Source organism: Hippopotamus amphibius, chromosome 4 (assembly GCF_030028045.1).
Source record: "Hippopotamus amphibius kiboko isolate mHipAmp2 chromosome 4, mHipAmp2.hap2, whole genome shotgun sequence".
NCBI classification, from domain to species: domain Eukaryota; kingdom Metazoa; phylum Chordata; class Mammalia; order Artiodactyla; family Hippopotamidae; genus Hippopotamus; species Hippopotamus amphibius.
In genome coordinates this window covers 81,833,836-81,841,049 of record NC_080189.1, presented here as the reverse complement: position 1 = coordinate 81,841,049, position 7,214 = coordinate 81,833,836, and the positions used below count along the sequence as shown (strand labels likewise).

The 7,214-nt window shown below is 42.2% G+C and overlaps 1 non-coding gene across 1 annotated transcript; it reads left to right on the top strand.

Moving 5' to 3' along the window:
* The first annotated feature begins 223 nt into the window (after positions 1 to 223).
* Positions 224 to 330, top strand: LOC130852916 (U6 spliceosomal RNA). The gene has a single exon (XR_009053616.1). It is a non-coding gene; the product is annotated as a U6 spliceosomal RNA (small nuclear RNA).
* The last annotated feature ends 6,884 nt before the right edge of the window (positions 331 to 7,214 follow it).

The window sequence follows — 7,214 nt, the reverse complement described above, 5'->3', positions numbered from 1 at the left end:
GTCTTAGCCCCCACACTCTCCTGAACTTCTTCTCTCTGTGTCTGTGTCTCTGTCTCCAAATTTCCCTCTCCTTATAAGAAGGCCTACCCTAATCCAGTGTGTCCTCATCTTAACTTGATTACCTCTGCAAAGACCCTATTTCCAAAGAAGGTCACAGCCATAGGCTACCAATGGACATGAACTGGAGAGGAGGAGGAGGGGGACACCATTCGACCCAGTCCTTGTGCTCACTTCAACAGCACATATACTACAGATGGAATGACACAGAGAAGATTAGCATGGCCCCTGGGCAAGGATGACACGCAAACTCGTGAAGCATTCCATATTTTTCAAATACCATATGCTATCACTTATATGTGGAATCTAAAATATGACTCAGATGAACTTACCTACAAAACAGAAACTCACCGACATAGAGAACAGACTTGTGGTTGCCAAGAGGGAAGAGGGGTGAGGAAGGGATGGATCGGGAGTTTGGGATTAGTGGATGCAAACTATTATGTAGAGAATTGATAAACAACAAGGTCCTACTTTATACTACCGGGAACTATATTCAATATCCTGTTGTTATATATATTTATACACACACATATATGTATAACTGATCAGCTTGCTGTACAGTAAAAATTAACACATTGTATATCAACTATACTTCAATACAATAAAAGGAAAAAAAAATTTTTTTTTTTTGGTCATGCTGCATGGCTTGCAGGATCTTCGTTCCCCAGTGAGAGATTGAACCTGCGTCCCAGCAGCGAAAGCACCGAGTCCTAACCACTGGACTACCAAGGAAGTCCCAATAAAATAAAATAAAATAAAATAAAATAAAATAAAATAAAATTTTTTAAATGTTCACATCTTTGTTTTTCATTTGACTTGGATTCATTCTCTACACCCAGCTCCAGATAAGCGGGGGTCTTTTGTAAGGATTGTAATGGATGTTACCAATCATCTAGCACCAACTTAAAAGATCAGAAGATGTTATTCTCCACAGGTGAACTAACACATCAGGTTATCAATGTGCTCTGCTGCCTTACAGAAATGCACGTTTATAGGGGAGCAGCCTTTAGGCTTCGACCACCTGTATCCACTTGTGCGTTTCCAAATGTAGGAGACAGTGTAACTACAAAGGGTTTTCTATTCCTAGGAAGGTTAGGAAAAATAAATAAAACTCCCACTGTTTGCTTCAATCTGGAAAGGAACGAAAGCTCTTTTGTTAAGTTCGTGAAGGAATGGCCAGGCGGACCTGACTAATAGGTGAATTTTTATTTCAAGCAAAGCAACGAGGAATCATCATTGTTTCGCAGCCTTAAGGATCAGTAGGTTCATCTCAGTTTATAATCAACTGAGCCCCAGAGAGGCTAAGTGATTCCCCAAAGTCACACAGTTCATCAGTCACACAGTTCATTAGTCCTCTACTACATGTAAATCTCTATGCTGGGTAGTGCAGGGGCCAGACTAGAATGCTTGACTCCAGATTCCTGGCTTTTTAAAATCGTTGATGCCTCACAGACAGAGAAAAAATGTATGGATACCAAGGGGGGAGATGGGGATTGACACATATACATTATTGATACTGTATATAAAATAGATAACTAATGAGAACCTACTATATAGCACAGGGAACTCTACTCAGTGCTCTGTGGTAACATAAATGGGAAGAAAATCCAAAAAAGAGGGGATATATGTGTACATATAGCTGATTCACTTTGCTGTACAGTAGAGACTAACACAACATTGTAAAGCAACTAGACTCCAATAAAAAAAATAAATAAGTCTTAAAAATTGTTGTTGCCTTAGCACCAGTCAAGGCAGTGGCACCAAACCGCCAGCAGCCACTGCATTCTTTACCTCCACGTGCTTTCTTAAAAAGCCAGTCTCAAAGTTCTTGATAAAGCAGTAAAACGTCATTAATTTTATCAAATCTTGATCCCTGCATACATGTCTTAATAGCCCATGTATGAAACAAACACTCATGAAGCACTTTTGCTGCTTACCGAGGTTGTCTGCGGAAAGCACTTGAGCTATTGTTTGAGCTGCAAGCTGAACGAGTGCATTTTTCATGGAACATCATTTTTACTTGGTAGAACATCTGCCAAACTAGAGTTATTCACACTTGGATATTTGGCAGCCATTTCCTCAAAAATGAATGAATGAAGACAATTGACAGCATTTGTTGCCAATGATAACATTTGAGCTTTCAAGCAACAATTAGAATTTTGGAAAACTGGTACCCACCACCATGAGCTTGATGGTTTCCCAATATTTAAAGACTTTTCTGATAAGATCTATAGTCATATTAACAAAGGTGATTTTTTTATATCACATAATGAAATGTGTCAACTTTGGTAAGATTTGCATAACTCAGTTAATCAATGTTTTCCAAACAATCAATCCATGACATTAAAAAAACCATGCATGGGTAAAAGATCTATTCAAAGTGCAAGATGGATTTTAATGTAGCAGAGTATAAAAAGTTCATTGATATGGTTTTAGATTACATATTGCAACAGGAAACTACCACTTGTCAAGTGTTGGGGTAATAAAACACAATAGCCACAATTATCTAAAAATCATTTAAAAACAAAATATTCTTTCCCTTCTAACAGGGAGGACAAATTTTCTTCAAGTACTTTAAGCAGAACAACACATTACAGCAGACAAATTAAAAAGTGGATGAGCAACTGTGTTCCATTAGGCTAGGCCTTAATTAAAACTTTTTTTTTTTGGCCCCACCTTTCGGCATTTGGGATATTAGTTCCCCAGCCAGGGGTGGAACTTGGGCCCCCAGCAATGGAAGGCTGGAGCCCTAACCACTGGACTGCCAAGGAAGTCCCAATTAAAACATTTTTAATGTAAAAAAAAAAAAAAGATTCTTCTCACTAAATGCTTTCCTATTTTTAAGAATATCGTTGTTTTTATTTTTTAAATGTGTTATTGTTTTACCTTACATGAAATGGGTTTATTACTGGTATTGTTCTGGTCACCCATGGAAATATTTGGACCCCACACCCAAAATCTGACTCGGATTTTGAGACTGACATACCACACACACCGAAAGGGTACGAAGGATTCTATTACTCACATGAGGCTTTCTGGGAAGAGCGGGGCAGGCTCTGAGGAAGGTCCACAAACAGCTTAAGAACGCAGGCAGAGGTGACGGATCGGGAGTTTTATGGTGGTTAGGGGCTGGGGCTGGACGGAGGGCTCCTCCACGTGGACCCCATCGTGTGTGGTCTGCACCTTTTGTGGGCGCAAAGGGAGGCAGCGCCTTGAGCCTTGTTATTGCCCTCAGCTGTGGGGCAAGAGGGACAGGTGAGGGGTAGAGGCTGAAAGGCATCAACACTCAAAGAGCAACAACAGCGCCAGACCCCTTGTTAAAATTCTCCCCTGATCTTGGACGGATGGCTGAAAGGTGGCCATGTTTCATTTAACTGAATTTGAACTTGTAACAGATTAGCCAGTATGGTGTTCTATGAAGCCTGTAGGCTGTTTAGGGAGGTGAACGTTCTGTTGACTATCTTAAGAGCCCAGTGTTCTGTATTTACAAAGTGAAATGTGTGCACTGGTCACTATCGATAATATTTAGGACTGCAAAAGAGATAAGAAGGGTCTTGGTGAGCCCTCATACTGTGCCTTTCATAGGTGACCTTGGTTTATATTTTGGGTATCTGTGAGGCAACAGATTTCTAGCTTTTTTTACCCATAAGGATGCAACCTTGCATAAGGCATTGTTGCTGCCATTGGGTGGACCAGATGGCTGACCATGGGCAATAAATGACCCAGGCATCTGTAAACATGTGCAGCTGAAACTGATTGTTGGCTAGGGACCAGGGCTAAGATGACTGCCTGAAGTCCAGCTAATTGTGCTGACCCTGTGTCCTGTCCTTAGTTAGGGATGACCTGGTAAAGGGATAAAAAGTAGCAGCTCTCCAGCGAGCTCCATCATGTATAATGATGGTAATGCTGTCTGTAAACTGTTCAAACTCCCATTGCTATTCACTGTACTGACCCCAAGCCTCCCCGAGTAGCCATGGGGTCTGGAGAGGGGTGACCTCTTCCAGCATGGTAGCAACTGGCAAAGGCTGTGAGACACATGACCCAGGGCTTCTTGAAAGAGGGCCTCAATGCCATTCTCCAGGCCCTAAACATCAATGATCAAAACTTTCAACCTGGATTGTTTACACATGAGACAGAGGCTTGAAAGGACTCAACAAATGCAGCATAAAGCAGCCAACTCAGGTGTAAGCTTCCTAGCAGACAGCAACACAGCTCAAAGAGCACACTGGCCAGCCAACAGGCAGCAGCTCAGAATGCATGCTTACCAGTAGGCAACAGAGCCAGCTGGCAGGCCAAAGCAGGACAAGAGAGACCCTTGGTAGTGGTCACCACCTAGATATTCAATGGTTGGTTTCACCCTGCCTCCTTGGGGTGCTCACTTTTATTTACACAAAAATAAATAAATAGGGACTTCCTGGTGGCTCAGTGGATAAGACTCCGAGCTCCCAATACAGGGAACCTGGGTCCCATCTTTGGTCAGGGAGCTAGATCCCACATGCATGCCACAACTAAGGGTTTGCATGCCACAACTAAGGAGCCTGCAAGCCACAACTAAGGAGCTGCAAGCCACAACTAAGGAGCCCACCTGCTGAAACCAAATAAAATTTTTTTTAAATTAAAAATAAATAAGCAAATAAATAAATTTTAAAATAAAATTTTGAATTCTGTTTTAATTTCTAATATAGTAAACATCAATAGAAATACCCCACATAAACAAAAACTTTTTGAAGCCGCTCTCTATGTTTTGTGTGTGATGAGATCCTGAGACCAAAGAATATGAGACCCACTGGCATCTCTATTTGTAAAACTGAAACAAGTCTCACAAAACAATGGCTACCCATCTATCATGTGATACACCTGGTTCTCTCCTCTATTCTCTTCTGTTTCATCCTATAACAAATGATAGACGTGCCCACAAATGGTTCATTAGCTACAGCTTGAAAACACTCAAGTAAAGCATGAGGATGGGATAATGTCTTTGGGGACAGTTTTTACTTAAACATGGTCATTGTTGGAGAAAGAAGCATCTAAGCTCGCATTGCCCCTGAGGATCAGGTTCTCACTTCTAAATAGAGTTGAATTTACCATGAAGTTAATGAAGCTTGGCTCTATGGCCCCTCATGTGCACGGGCTTCTTCTAGGGTCCTGTACCTATTTTTTTTGAAATGGGTAATTTGGCCTTCTTTTTTTTAAAGAGGGCCACCCAATCTATATAAGCTTCAGGCCTCACCAAACCTAGATCCACAACTGCTTCTAAACCATTTCTCCCCAAGTATAAAAGCTGGATTGTTTTAAAATAAAAGTTTGCTTTCCTAGTTAAAAACAATGGTAGTAATTAGAAACACAGCTGCTATTTTAAAGAAACCCAAGTGAGTTAGTTATCTCAAGAAAAAGGATGCATGTGTGCAGGGACTCGAGAACCATCCAGAACAAGTCTGTCCCTTTTTCCCTTAGCAGCCCTGTGGACTCTCTGCTTCTCTCTTATGAGTCTGTCCTCCTCTCTCTACAACTAGGCTTCTTCCTACCCTCACCTTCATGGTCCACAGTGAGCCCTTACTTAGTTCTCATCCCCGATTGACCCAGCCTGCCTTGGTTTACTCCCTTGATTTACAAATTGCCACCCCCTGAATGAGCAATCTGATTGACTCAGCTCAGGGTTCCAAGCCAGGCCACGTCATAGGATGCTGGGCAGCCTGAGATGGGTCATCCTTGGATCAAGATCAAGTGCCCAGTAAACCACAGTGAGGGGTATGGGCGCAGGGCCAGGTGGTACAAACCTTAGCCAGTCAGGCTACAGAATGTGTAGACAGGGCCTTATCCCTTAGAAGGACTGGTCAGCAGACAGAAGTCATTCTGATCTTTCAAGCTTTGCGTTTTTGCTCTATATTCTTAATTAGATTCTAGTTCAATTTCAACTTGAATACATTTTTTATTTTTATTATTTATTTTTGGCTGTGTAGGGTCTTCACTGCTGTGCACGGGCTTTCCTTAGTTGTGGCGAGACGGGGCTACTCTTCATCGTGGTGCGCGGGCTTCTCAGTGTGGTGGCTTCTCTTGTTGCAGAGCACAGGCTCTAGGCACACAAGCTTCAGTAGTTGTGGTGCATGGGCTGAGTATTTGTGGCTCTCGTGTTCAGTTACTCCCGCATGTGGGATCTTCCTGGACCAGGGCGCAAACCCATGTCTCCTGCATTGGCAGGCAGATTCTTAACCAGTGCACCACCAGGGAAGTCCCTAACTTGAATATTTTTGCAGTGCTGCTTCTGAATGTGTGTGTGTGTGTTTACCTCACTTTTCACTGTTTAATTTTGGGGTGCAAAGGATAACTTATTTTTGGCATTTGCTATTTTTAAAAACATATTTCTTTCAGAGCATACTGATGTTCCAATTGTATTCCTCCTGGATTTTTTGCTAATCATTGGAAAGCTAATGCAAATGAATTATTTCAAAGAAGAATGTTACTGAATTTCACCTAGCTGTCACTCTCAAAAAGTAGTTAAGACAAAAGAATCAATAGTATGTGTAAATAGGAGTTTCATTATGATATTCTTAGCTGCTGGAGAATTTAAGTTTACTGTTCGCCTTTAATTTGTGAAAAAGACACACAAACTGATTGTGAGCGTCAATTCCAAAATGTCTCCAATTTCCTTTGTCTCTCTTCAGTGACAACCTAGGATTCCCTGAGTATTTTGTGGGCTGTGTGCCACTCCATGTTATTGCTCTGTTGTTGATGGCAAAACATATCTGACTTTTTTTTTAAATCTGGAAGCAGAAGCACCCCATGAAACATGTTTACAAATTCTAAGCCCTTCTAGGGACTTCCCTGGTGGTGCAGTGGTTAAGAATCTGCCTGCCAGTGCAGGGGACACAGGTTCAAGCCCTGGTCTGGGAAGATCCCACATGCCGACAAGCAACTAAGCCCTTGTGCCACAACTACTGAGCCTGCAAGCCACAACTACTGAGCCCAAGTGCTGCACCTACTGAAGCCTGTGTGCCTAGAGCCCGTGCACCGCAACTAGAGAAGCCACTGCAGTGAGAATCCTGCGCACCACAACGAAGAGCAGACCCCGCTCGCCACAACTAGAGAAAGCCCACGCACAGCAACGAAGACCCAAACCAGGGGAAAACATTTTAAAAAGCCCCTAGCACTACTTT